The sequence below is a fragment of the Delphinus delphis genome, chromosome 2 (assembly GCF_949987515.2).
Source record: "Delphinus delphis chromosome 2, mDelDel1.2, whole genome shotgun sequence".
In the NCBI taxonomy this organism is placed as follows: Eukaryota; Metazoa; Chordata; class Mammalia; order Artiodactyla; family Delphinidae; genus Delphinus; species Delphinus delphis.
The window spans coordinates 111,114,471-111,128,110 of NC_082684.1; positions in this window are offsets into that span (position 1 = coordinate 111,114,471).

Consider the following 13,640-nt stretch of genomic DNA (forward strand, 5'->3'; position numbering starts at 1 on the left):
CAATAAGGAAGGAGCACGTCTTAAAGTCATCTTCAATTTCAGCTTTCCTCTTAGAGCAGGGAATGTACAACTCCCACATTCTCCTCTCTATTAAGGAGGAAGTCCTCAGCTACAAGCAATCTGCTCTTGAATCCCATTTATATTTTTTACCTATGGTGCGAATAGTAATTAGACAGAGTGACAAAAACACAACATGTGGTGGTTCATACAACTTTGGGATTTGTTATTTTAAACTCATTTTCGGGCTATAAATGATTTTTGGAGTTTGAGCAATTTATGGTTGGTGGGTAAAGTGTGTGAAGTGTGTGTGTGTGTGTGTGTGTGTGTGTGTGTGTGTGTGTGTAGAGGGTGGGTAGCATAATGAGGCTTCATGGTTACCATGACTACACCAGAAAACTCCCCTGGCAACTTGAACAGTATATGGGCAAAAAAGGGGGTTTGGAAAATCATACAAAATAAAATCAGAGGGGGGTTACAAATTCTCAAATTGGAAACCTATATTTCCTTAAATACTGCTACCATCTGGGCATATCCTCTTTTAAGATTCTGTAATCCAGATGCATTTTTGTCAAACAAAGCAGAGTTATTTTAGTAACATAAGATTAAAGGAGCAAAGACTGAATGTAATAATTCTAAGGAAACCTGGGTATTGGCTGTACAGTGATGTTTGATCTGGCTGGCCTCGTTGGGGTCTCTGTGTCACGTGAATAAAATCTCCCCTTCATGGGAGCCACCTTGTTGAACTAGAGAGGATGAGCTGGACATCATGAAGATTCCCATCATCCTCCCTTAATCTGTCTCCAGGACTGCACCTGCCACATCTCTTGTGGGTCTGCCTGGGCTCCCAAGCTCATCCCAGCTGTGGGGAGAGATAGTGAAAGGATGATCAGGATGAACCACTGACTTTGGGCCTCAGCTTCTACATCAATAAATGGTCAGGTTTGGAGTAAAACCTCTGCCAGATCTTTTGCTTTTCACTTTACATCTTCATTAATTACAAATGTTATCTGGGCTTCCCTGGTGGCGCAGTGGTTGAGAGTCCGCCTGCCGATGCAGGGGACGTGGGTTCGTGCCCCAGTCCGGGAAGATCCCACATGCCGCGGAGCGGCTGGGCCTGTGAGCCATGGCTGCTGAGCCTGCGCGTCCGGAGCCTGTGCTCCACAACGGGAGAGGCCATAACAGTGAGAGGCCCGTGTACTGGAAAAAAAAAAAAAAATGTTATCTAAGGTCCATCGATTGGACAGAGACTTTTGACACAACAGCACAAGGGGCTCCACTGATCCACTCACCCATGAAACTGGTGAAAATTACTTAAAAAACCCTAACCATGTAAAACCTCTGGAAATGGTCCTATGCGCAAACAATAAGCGAAAAAAACAGCATTACAAGAAAATCTATGAAAATTTGATTTAAAAAGGGAGCTCGTAGTATTTGAACCAAGACCACTCCTTTTCTCATGACTCCTGCTCGGCCAAATGGAGACTCCACTCCAGATGCTGCAGCCAGGAACACAGGCTTCCTTTCCCTCTGCTTCCAATTGGAGGGCTTTCTTCCCAGGAAAAGAAGGTCTTCTATATTTCACATCTTGCTTCCCAACTACCTGATGCTGAGGCTAAGTCCCAGTCCCCACTTGTGGGACAATGTCCTACCTTTGGCATGCTATGCTGTGAATACTGGGGCTTTGTTGCCTTTGCCAGGGTTTGTGAGTGGTGGTCCCGTACCAGGAGAGGCAAGCTGAGAGGACTTTAGGTTATAGCTCCCTCTCAACCCCCAACCAGGTGGTCAGCAAATAGAGCAGGTTATCACTCAGAGTAAAGCTTTGCTCTGCTATTTTTCCTCACCTCCAGCTGCAGAGAGGTGGCTCTAAGATTTTTCCTGGGAGACAAGTAAGCCATAAAACAGATAGCTCCTAATCTCTTCCCCAAAGAACTGACTTCAGTTGCAATGGAGTGTGGAGAAGTTCAAACCTAAGGACACTCTCAAGAATAGTGAAGGTTGTGGTAAAAGGAAATTGGGTGGAGATTCATGGTTTTAATGAGACACATTTAGGTTATAGGCAGGCTACTTTGCAGTAGAGAACTGGGGAATAAGACAGCTGGTAGGAGCCTTCCTGGGGTCAGAAAAAATATCAAACATGTATATCAGAAACTGTTCCTCCAGAGGAGTCACAGTGTGATTGGATTAGTTCATAGAGCAATTTATGCCCCAGGGCATTATTGAAAGCAATAGAGCAATCAGTAGGCAATTAGTAGAGTTTAACAGCTGGGTGAGGTCATGGAAAGATAAGTGAGCCCTGCCAACACCATTGTCATCTTAGCGTGCTGTGGGAATCCCCAAAACTGTACCTCCCTGAGAACAACACCAAAGGCTTAACACTCTGTGTTTGTGGGGGAGATGGACTTCACTAAAATCTAATCAGTCACTAAAAAATACAGAATTGATGAAAATTTCATCAGTCGATCTAGGAAAGAAATGGAAAATTTTATTTGAGCCAAATTTGAGAATTATAACCCAGGAAGAGCGTTTCAGAAAAATTATAACCCATGAAGAGCATCTCAGAAAGCTCTGAGAACCGTTAGAAGTTAAGGCACAGTTATATAAGGTTTTTGAGACAGAAGGCTGTGCATTTAATGATGTATTATTTATTCTTTTTTTTTTTTTTTTTGTGGTACGCGGGCCTCTCAGTGTTGTGGCCTCTCCCGTTGCGGAGCACAGGCTCCAGACGCACAGGCTCAGCAGCCATGGCTCACGGGCCCAGCCGCTCCGCGGCATGTGGGATCTTCCCGGACCGGGGCACGAACCCGTGTCCCCTGCATCGGCAGGCGGACCCTCAACCACTGTGCCACCAGGGAAGCCCAAATGATGTATTATTGACAGCTTACACAATCCAGATCTAAGCTGCCCCTTGCGAGATCAAGACGGAATGTTATCTTTTAAGGAGTTGTCTTGTTGATGCTAGAAGAATGTTACTCTTTATGGCTGAGCAGGTATTTCTGCTGATGGGGGAGGTTTTGGTCGATGCATAATGCAGATACAGAATGCACAGTGAAGGGAAAGAGGAGGCCAAAGAGCAAAGAAAAATTTTTATGTTTAAATTCTTATTGTCTTGCCATAAAATATGAATTTATTTCACACGAGCAAATAATGAAGACAAGACTTGGAGGGGGATACCAGTATCCAGAGTTGCTAAAATATATAATCTGAAATGTCTAATTACCAACAAAAAATTATGAGGCATATAAAGAAATAGGAAAGTATGTCCCATACATACAGAAAAAAAAAAAAAGACAAATAGAAACTGCTTGTGAGAATGACCAGATGTCAGCTTTAACAGCAACCATTGTCAAAATAGCCATTATAAATATGATCCCAGAACTAAAGGAAACCATGAGTTAAGAAGTAAGGAAGGCATCAAATAGAGAATATTAATAAAGAAATAGAAGTTATAACTCAGTATCAAGTGACAATTCTGGAGTTGAAAACTACATAGCTGAAATAAAAATATTTCCTACAGGGGCTCAAGAGTTGATTTGATCTGGAAGAAATGGACAAATTCTCAGAAATGCACAACCTGCCAAGACTGAATCAGGAAGAAATAGAAAATATGAACAGACCAATCACAAGCACTGAAATTGAAACTGTGATTAAAAATCTTCCAACAAACAAAAGCCCAGGACCAGATGGCTTCACAGGCAAATTCTATCAAACATTTAGAGAAGAGCTAACTCCTATCCTTCTCAAACTCTTCCAAAATATAGCAGAGGGAGGAACACTCCCAAATTCCTTCTACGAGGCCACCATCACCTTGATACCAAAACCAGACAAGGATGTCACAAAGAAAGAAAACTACAGGCCAATATCACTGATGAACATAGATGCAAAAATCCTCAACAAAATACTAGCAAACAGAATCCAACAGCACATTAAAAGGATCATACACCATAATCAAGTGGGGTTTATTCCAGGAATGCAAGGATTCTTCAATATACACAAATCTATCAATGTGATAAACTATATTAACAAAGTGAAGGAGAAAAACCATATGATCATCTCAATAGATGCAGAGAAAGCTTTTGACAAAATTCAACACCCATTTATGATAAAAACCCTGCAGAAAGTAGGCATAGAGGGAAATTTCCTCAACATAATAAAGGCCACATATGACAAGCCCACAGCAAACATCATCCTCAATGGTGAAAAACTGAAAGCATTTCCACTAAGATCAGGAACAAGACAAGTTTGCCCACTCTCACCACTATTATTCAACATAGTTTTGGAAGTCGTAGACACAGCAATCAGAGAAGAAAAAGAAATAAAAGGAATCCATCGGAAAAGAAGAAATAAAGCTGTCACTGTTTGCAGATGACATGATACTATACATAGAGAATCCTAAAGATGCTACCAGAGAACTACTAGAGCTAATCAATGAATTTGGTAAAGTAGCAGGATACAAAATTAATGCACAGAAATCTCTGGCATTCCTATATACTAATGATGAAAAATCTGAAATTGAAATCAAGAAAACACTCCCATTTACCATTGCAACAAAAAGAATAAAATATCTAGGAATAAACCTACCTAAGGAGACAAAAGACCTTTATGCAGAAAATTATAAGACACTGATGAAAGAAATTAAAGATGATACAAATAGATGGAGAGATATACCATGTTCTTGGATTGGAAGAATCAACATTGTGAAAATGACTCTACTACCCAAAGCAATCTATAGATTCAATGCAATCCCTATCAAACTACCACTGGCTTTTTTCACAGAAGTAGAACAAACAATTTCACAATTTGTATGGAAACACAAAAGACCCTGAATAGCCAAAGCAATCTTGAGAACGAAAAAAGGAGCTGGAGGAATCAGGCTCCCTGACTTCAGACTATACTACAATGCTACAGTAATCAAGACAGTATGGTACTGGCACAGAAACAGAAAGATAGATCAACGGAACAGGATAGAAAGCCCAGAGATAAACCCACGCACATATGGACACCTTATCTTTGATAAAGGTGGCAGGAATGTACAGTGGAGAAAGGACAGCCTCTTCAATAAGTGGTGCTGGGAAAACTGGACAGGTACATGTAAAAGTATGAGATTAGATCACTCCCTAACACCATACACAAAAATAAGCTCAAAATGGATTAAAGACCTAAATGTAAGGCCAGAAACTATCAAACTTTTAGAGGAAAACATAGGCAGAACACTCTATGACATAAAACACAGGAAGATCCTTTCTGACCCACCTCCTAGAGTAATGGAAATAAAAACAAAAATAAACAAATGGGACCTAATGAAACTTAAAAGCTTTTGCACAGCAAAGGAAACCATAAACAAAACCAAAAGACAACCCTCAGAATGGGAGAAAATATTTGTAAATGAAGCAACTGACAAAGGATTAATCTCCAAAATTTACAAGCAGCTCATGCAGCTCAATATCAAAAAAACAAACAACCCAATCCAAAAATGGGCAGAAGACCTAAATAGACATTTCTCCAAAGAAGATATACAGACTGCCAACAAACACATGAAAGAATGCTCAACATCATTAATCATTAGAGAAATGCAAATCAAAACTACAATGAGATATCATCTCATACCAGTCAGAATGGCCATCATCAAAAAATCTACAAACAATAAATGCTGGAGAGGGTGTGGAGAAAAGGGAACACTCTTGCACTGCTGGTGGGAATGTGAATTGGTTCAGCCACTATGGAGAACTGTATGGAGGTTCCTTAAAAAACTAGAAATAGAACTACCATATGACCCAGCAATCCCACTACTGGGCATATACCCTGAGAAAACCATAATTCAAAAAGAGTCATGTACCAAAATGTTCATTGCAGCTCTATTTACAATAGCCCGGAGAGGGAAACAACCTAAGTGCCCATCATCGGATGAATGGATAAAGAAGATGTGGCACATATATACAATGGAATATTACTCAGCCATAAAAAGAAACGAAATTGAGCTATTTGTAATGAGGTGGATAGACCTAGAGTCTGTCATACAGAGTGAAGTAAGTCAGAAAGAAAAAGACAAATACCGTATGCTAACACATATATATGGAATTTAAGAAAAAAAAAATGTCATGAAGAACCTAGGGGTAAGACAGGAATAAAGACACAGACCTACTGGAGAACGGACTTGAGGATATGGGGAGGGGGTAGGGTGAGCTGTGACAGGGCGAGAGAGAGTAATGGACATATACACACTACCAAACGTAAGGTAGATAGCTAGTGGGAAGCAGCCACAGGGCACAGGGATATTGGCTCGGTGCTTTGTGACCGCCTGGAGGGGTGGGATAGGGAGGGTGGGAGGGAGGGAGACGCAAGACTGATTCACTTTGTTATAAAGCAGAAACTAACACACCATTGTAAAGCAATTATACCCCAATAAAGATGTTAAAAAAAAAAAGAGTTGATTTGAAGTGGCAGAAAAAAGAATTAATGAACTTTAAGATGGATCAATAGATATTATGCAAGATGAAGAATAGAGAGAAAAAAGAATGAATAAAAATGCCCCCCCTCCAAGAAATGTGGGAGACCATCAAGCACAGCATCATATGCATAATGGAGGAGAGGAGGGAAAAGAGGAGAAAATATTTTCAAAGAAATAATGGCTTGAAAGTTATGTAAGATTGTAACAAGCAAAACAATATAAAGATGTGTAAACTAAATGCTGATAATATTTCACTCACACGTGTGCTCCCCACCCACCCCGAGGTAACCAATGTAACAGTTTGGTATGTATCTTTCCATACTTTTATCTATGCTCATGCAAAAATGAGCAAATACACATATACATATTTAGCTTTTTAATATATAAGACAGAGGGATAATAATCCGTTGTTTGGATGTACCACGATTTATTTAGCTATTTCTCAATTCAGCCGTTTCTCTGCTATGATTCTGTTTACCTAATAGCAGACATTACTATGTAAAATTTCTTTGCAAACAAGTCTAGCCCAGTTTTAGAATTTCAGGGCAATACTTGCATTGGAATAGGCTTGATAAAATTCATTGTCATTTGCAGGATGTGCACCAGCCTGATTTGGATATTAAGTGTGAGAAGTCGTAGTGGGAAAAGAGAAAGGATGACAAAGATGAACTTGTTTAAATCTCATTTGGTTCAGCCCAATTTCCCATATATTGAGTGTGGTTTTATTAAAAGTTTTAGACTATGTGGTAATATGGCACCCAAAAGACTGTGGATTTGGAGTGAGAGGTCTGAGTTTGAATCCTGACTTAGTCACAGATTCATTTAAACATGGCCACAATAATGCTAAGTAACAACCAATTGCAAAATCTCAGTAGCATACAAAAATAAGGATTCATTTAGCTCGTGTGTCTGTGGGACAGTGTGGGAGTTGGGTGGGTAGTGGGTAGACTGATTTGGACTTGGTTCTGTTGGGGTAGCTCCGCTTCTTGTGTCTTCTTGGAACCAGAAGACTTGGCTGGTGATGGCAGAGGTGGAAGAGAACATGTCCAAGTGCAAAAGCGCTTTCAAAGTCTCTGTGTGCATCCTGTGGGCTAAGATGCCGTCAGCCAAAACAAGTCATGTAGGCTGAACTCAGAGTCCAAGGGGCGATGAAAGTTTACATGGCCAAGGACATGCATGTATGATCCTATTGTTGGAGATGGAGTAAAGATTTGGAGCCATGATTCTGTCTGTTATTGTCATTTACCAGCAAGTTACTTTGCGCTATCTGAAAAAAGGAGATAATACTCCCCACCTTGTAATTTTGTCTCAAGGGTTAATTGCAATATTGTATGTACATCCCTTGGCATGCAGTACGTAATCAATGGCTATTAACTTCCTTGCTTTACAAAAGCTCTTGTGGAATATGTGATTCTTTTATGTTCAAAATCTCACACAACGTTGGTCAAATTGATCAAATAAAAAAAATGTATGCAATCATTAAAAAAAAAATGCTTTCTCCAACACTTGAATACAAGACTGGCTTTCACGTAGCCTATTACATACCACTTGCATAAACACTTCTGCACAGTTGGATCCAGAGCATATGGGCCAGTCTGAATTTTGCCATTTTAGATTTTCTTACATCAAAACTTTGTCTTATACTTCTGCATTGTTTCTCTAGTAATTTTTGTGTGTGTATGTGTTTGTGTGGCTGTGTGTGGCTGTGTGATAGTTTATCATTTGACTGAACCATAGGAGGTAAATTATTTCATAGAGAGGTTTTGAAGCCTCCAGCCTGAGCATCAGTTACCTGGGCTGGTGTCCTGTTGGTTTCAGAGCACTGGCGCCTGCTGAGTGGTGGTGGGGCGGATCTCAGGGCCTGAGAGGTCCCGGAGCTCCCATAAATCCTCTCTTCCCTTAGAAGACGAGCAAGTGTGCTGGAAAATTAATAAAGTCCTTGATGTTCTATTAGTGTGGCTGTGCCTGGGGGAGGAAAACAAAGCCATCTGCAGGTGCTCCATGACAATGGCGCAGGGTACCCAGCTCCAGTCCCACCGAGTTGATTGTGTCTAAAGTATTTTAGCCAGACATAGGACTGAATCTGAGGCTTTGTAAATTCAACGGAGGAGCCATATCAGCTCATCTGTTAAATTGAAAAGCGGTAAGTGAAGCGGAACTAGAATGGATTTAACGAGGATGTGGCTAAACCACAGCAGGGAGCAGCAGGTGGACCCTGCTACCCGAGCAGGTTTTGTCCAATAAGGGAAGTTTGGGGCCGCAAGCCACTGGTCTCTTTGGGGCCCATGCATCAAGCCATGTTGCTGAGACTAGTACCATGACTAGACTCCAGAAGATCCATGTCAAACTAGGGGTTTGGTTCAGGCAGGAAAAGGGACTTCTTTTGTTGAGGGTTGTCTGATAAACACTTTTTTTGTGAATTGCCCGGGGTCCAGTGGAGGTGAGACTGGCTCCTTGTGTGTCCCAAACTCTCTACTGCATCATAACCAACTCTCCAGAAATAATTACATCTCCTCTTAGCTTTGCCCAGGAACCTCAGAGAATGATCTGAGTATCCATCATGGCTCTCATGAGCATCTTTTGATTTCCCTAGAAGTGTCTCTTCTATTTCTGTGCCTCAGTTCGCACGTCTAGCAATGGATCCCTGAATTGATGGATACATGATGCAGTGGTTAAGAGCATGGACTCTGGAGCCAGATTGTCTGGGTTTGATTCCTGGTTCAGCTCCTCAGAAGTTGTCACCTTGGGCAAATCCCTTAATCTCTCTGCACATTAATTTTCTCACCTGTAAAATGGAGATAGTAATGATACTTTCCTCATAGGGTTAATTCAAGAATTGAACAATTATTAAAATGCTTGGAGTTCCTGGCACATAGTGTTGTATAAGTGTGGCTGTTATTATCTTAAGACTTTAATGAACATTAATTAATGAGATAATGCATGCAACATTCTAAGCATATAGAAGACACTGAATTATGGATATCACTACTACTACTGTAAGTTGTTCAGGTTTTATCTCCTCTTGGATAAGATGTCTGCATGTTATCAAGCTCTAACCTGTCTTTTCTCCAACTGAGTTCAGCTCTACAGAGGCATGTGTTCTGTGGTCACAGAAGTTTGGGAAATGCTGTATAGCTGTGTTTGTATGTAAGTGCGTGCGCGCGCGTACGTGCGTGCATGCGTGTGTGTATGTGTGTGTGTGTGTGTGTGTGCGTGTGTGTGTGTTTCTATTACATATTCAGACTATAGAACTACTTTGCCTGAAAAACACACTTTGGAGAAGTTTTTCCATGATCCATTGAATGATTGAGGGTGGAAATTTTCAGATGAGAATTGTTGGGAGAAGTGGAATTCTGACCCCTTTTCAAATGAGGCTAATCAAGAAACTGCCCTTCCCACCTCCAAGAGTAACGAAGGGGATTTATTAACACCTCCTCTCTGCCAGGCATTGATCTTGGCACTTCATATACATTATTGCCAATACAAATATGCTAATGGCTACCATTTATTGACCACTTAGAATGTGCCGGGCATTTTATGTAAATGATTCCTACCGTCCATAACATTTTTGCAGAGTAGGTGTTATCAAGCCCAGCTTAAAGATGGGGAAATTGAGGTTTACTGCAGCATGTATACAGAGCCCAGTTTCAAGCTCAAGTCTGAAGGTTTCAAAGCTTCTCTCTGTGAAACATTGATGGGAGAATTTGGCATTCTCCGCAGTACTTAAGGAGATTAGGGAAGGAAAGAGGAAAAGAAGTAATCATAAGAGCAGACGTTTATGTTCATTTTGCCATTTAGAAAGTGTTTCCCAATGCAGTTTGCCATTTGATTTTAAGGCTGCATAATCTGGCCCCAGCCTCCCTTTCCAGCCTCTGTTCCCACAGTTCCCCCGCCATGGGAGGCTCTGTTCATGGAGCCCCGGACCTATTTTCTCAACCCGCAAAGTTCTTTTGTCTTCCCACCTTATCTCACATGGATCCCTAGGCATGGATGACATGATGAATCTTCCAAGTTCCAACTTGCCTTCCCTGAGCATCCTGTCCCAACACCTCTGGATGCAATCGATTGCTTCTTCTTTGTGCCCCAAGATTTTATACAAACCCATCTATTGCAGTTATCACCTTGAATTACAAGGTGATTGCTGGTTGAAGGAATGAATGGATGAGTACTTAGCAGCCCATCTTGCAGGTAGGCATTGGTTCTTTCTTGTTTTTTTGTTTTGTGTTTTTAAATGAGATAGTAAAGCTTAGAGAGATTTGGTGACTTGTTCAAGGTCATATAAGTGGTTGCTGGTGGAGCCGTGGCTTCAGCCTTGATTTTAGGAAGCAGGCTTAAGAGTTAAGTTTTCAGAGACTTCTTCCCCAGTCTCTTCCCTGTAGGAGCATCACTTTTAAGGCAGAATTGATTAGGTCAGTAAGAGAACTCTTATGAAAAGAGTAGCTATGACCTCTTACCGATATGCATCTTAGGGTTTACAAACCACCTGATATTCTAGCCACTTCAGCAGTTATATCAAGAGGGTCACACTGTGATGATGTTTTTTTTAAACTAACTGATATAAGACAGTATATTTTCTGGGGGTCTTAAATTAAAGGAAAGCTCCAACTACAACCCTGTCATGATCCCTGTCTTTCTCTCTCCATTAGAATGCTTTCCTGGGACAGACTATTCTCTCTCTTAATCTGTGGGAAATTTTGCACTTTCACATCCTACAGAGGCCAACTAAAAGGGTCAATTAAAGTCCAACTTGTGAAGGCAGAGATCCAACAAAGAGGGAATAAGCGAACAAATGATATTAATCATAAGGGAAGCTAAAAGGTTAATATTGCCTAAATACTTACTTATAGGCCTCGGGACTGACAGCAAGGTCTCAACCTAGGAGGCCTTGATTAAGCAAAAGCTTCACACTCCTGTGTTTTCTTGAAATTTTTCCTCTGCAGCCTCTTCTGGGGTTCAGGTTTTCAGTCAGCCGGGGCAGTGAGATAGAACATATCAGTGAGAACAGATGGGTGGCCCTCTTTTCCCTTTGAAAATTGGAGTCTGAAGCCATATTAGCTCCAGCCATAATATCAATTATAGCACGACTTGCATGGTAAGCCTTCCTGATTACTTTTGGTAAGTTTTCTTTGGAGATAAGAAAGAAACCATTAAACCCAGATTACAGTTTGTTAGTTCTAGGAAGTGCGTGTTAGGGCAGCTTCTAACACTATTCTAGACAATGAGCCTGTAAAACGATGACACGCTGCCATTCTCGGGAGCAGCTCCAAGACTGACCAGCAGATCTTTCTCATCCATCACTGTCTAACCCTGGAAGCTTGTCTTCTGATTGCTTTGTCGAGAGAGTAGAAATGTGGCTTAAGACTTTTCAAGAAGATCCAAAAAGAAGCTTTATCTTTTTTTGTTTTTTTTTAATCTTAGAGTTATTTTCTCTCTCTCTCAGATCAAGGTTGTCTATTACAGTCTGGCTCCTTCATGTGATAAGGCAGGCCTTGAATTTGCAGAACTCATTGAAGGCTGAGATTTTTATTTTTTTTATACCCTGAAGCCAGAATCTCAGGGCTGAACTGGAGTATGAGCCTAGTTATGCCTGGGTTAAACCTGTTTCTTTCATGAATTCTTCTTCTAATGACTGTGACCTTATGTAAGATTCAGACTTTGACCTCCTGCAATTTCACTAAATCTTTTTTTTTTTTTTTCGTTTTTGAGAACTGAGCATCATGGGTATTACCTCGTAGAGGAATACTTTTATGCCTGTAGTTTTTACTGTCATTTAAAAACCCAAGTTTACTGGAGAGTTCTGGGTGTAGCCTCAATTACATCTAAATGAATGGTGACCTTAAGACGTCACCTTGGGAGGACATATTATTGTTTAGGATCATTTAAGTGCAAGTGGATGAAAATCACACCAGCTGAATCAAGCAGAAACGGGATTTCTTGTTTTTTTTGTTGTTTTTTTTTGCGGTACGCGGGCCTCCCACTGCCGTGGCCTCTCCCATTGCGGAGCACAGCTCCGGACGCGCAGGCTCAGCGGCCATGGCTCACGGGCCCAGCTGCTCCGCGGCATGTGGGATCTTCCCGGACCGGGGCACGAACCCGTGTCCCCTGCATTAGCAGGCAGATTCTCAACCACTGCACCACCAGGGAAGCCCGAAACGGGATTTCTTTTAAAGATACGGGGGTGTCTCACAGAACTTGAGAATACAAATGTTATCAGTTCTCAGGAAAACCTGGGATCAGAAACACAGATGCTCTTTAGCATTGACTTTCTATTTCTTTTACATACAATTCTCTGTACGTACCACTTTCTTTCTTCCTCCTTTTTATGTACAAATGTTTCCTTCATTTCTCCTGTCTATGTCATAAGAAAATAGAATATAAATCCAGCCTGAGCTTCCCATCCTATAGTAAACCGCTCAAGGACTGACTTTCTTTCTCCATTCTAGTTTCAAGATTTCCATGCCAGCACTCTGGTTGGCTTACCTTGGGACAGGTAAGCCTGATTGTGAGGACTTACCTGGTAGCCCTGTGTATGGAGTGATCAGATGTGGTAGGTGGTATCAGAAGAAGGGCAAGGGTGCTGGCAAAATGAAAAATAAGCATGAAAATCAGCAACTTGTCAATGTATTTATGAGCAAACACTGAATTCACTAGTTTTGCTAAGTTAAGTCAATCCATTTTCCTAGGAAGTGAGCAGTTGTAGATTTTTAAGCGTATGAGCTATTAGCCTCTATTATTAATGAATTTAGTTACTTAGAGAAATCAATTCCTTTATAAGACAATCATTTATTTAAACATATCTATTTACATTGTCCTTTTCCTTAAGCAACTTACAATAAGAGGAAATACACATAGGGCTTACTCTGCACAGGCACTGTTCTATGTTGTGTATGTGTGTACACGTGCGTGCACATGCACACTCATTCTGGTCCTTAAAACAACCATATGAGGAAACTGAGGCACAGGGAATTAAAAAAATTTGCCCAGGGTCAAGAGATAATTAGTGGTGGAGCTTGGAATCCAACCTACATAATCAAACTGGGGAAAGAAGGTATATTCAAATTAACAGCTAATAATGCAATGCAGAATGTGGCATACTGACTATTTTTCGAACATATGTCCTAGAATTTGAAGAAGTTTAAGAACAACATGAACCAGCCTCACTAGTTTATTTTTTTAGTTTATTTTTTGAAAGCAT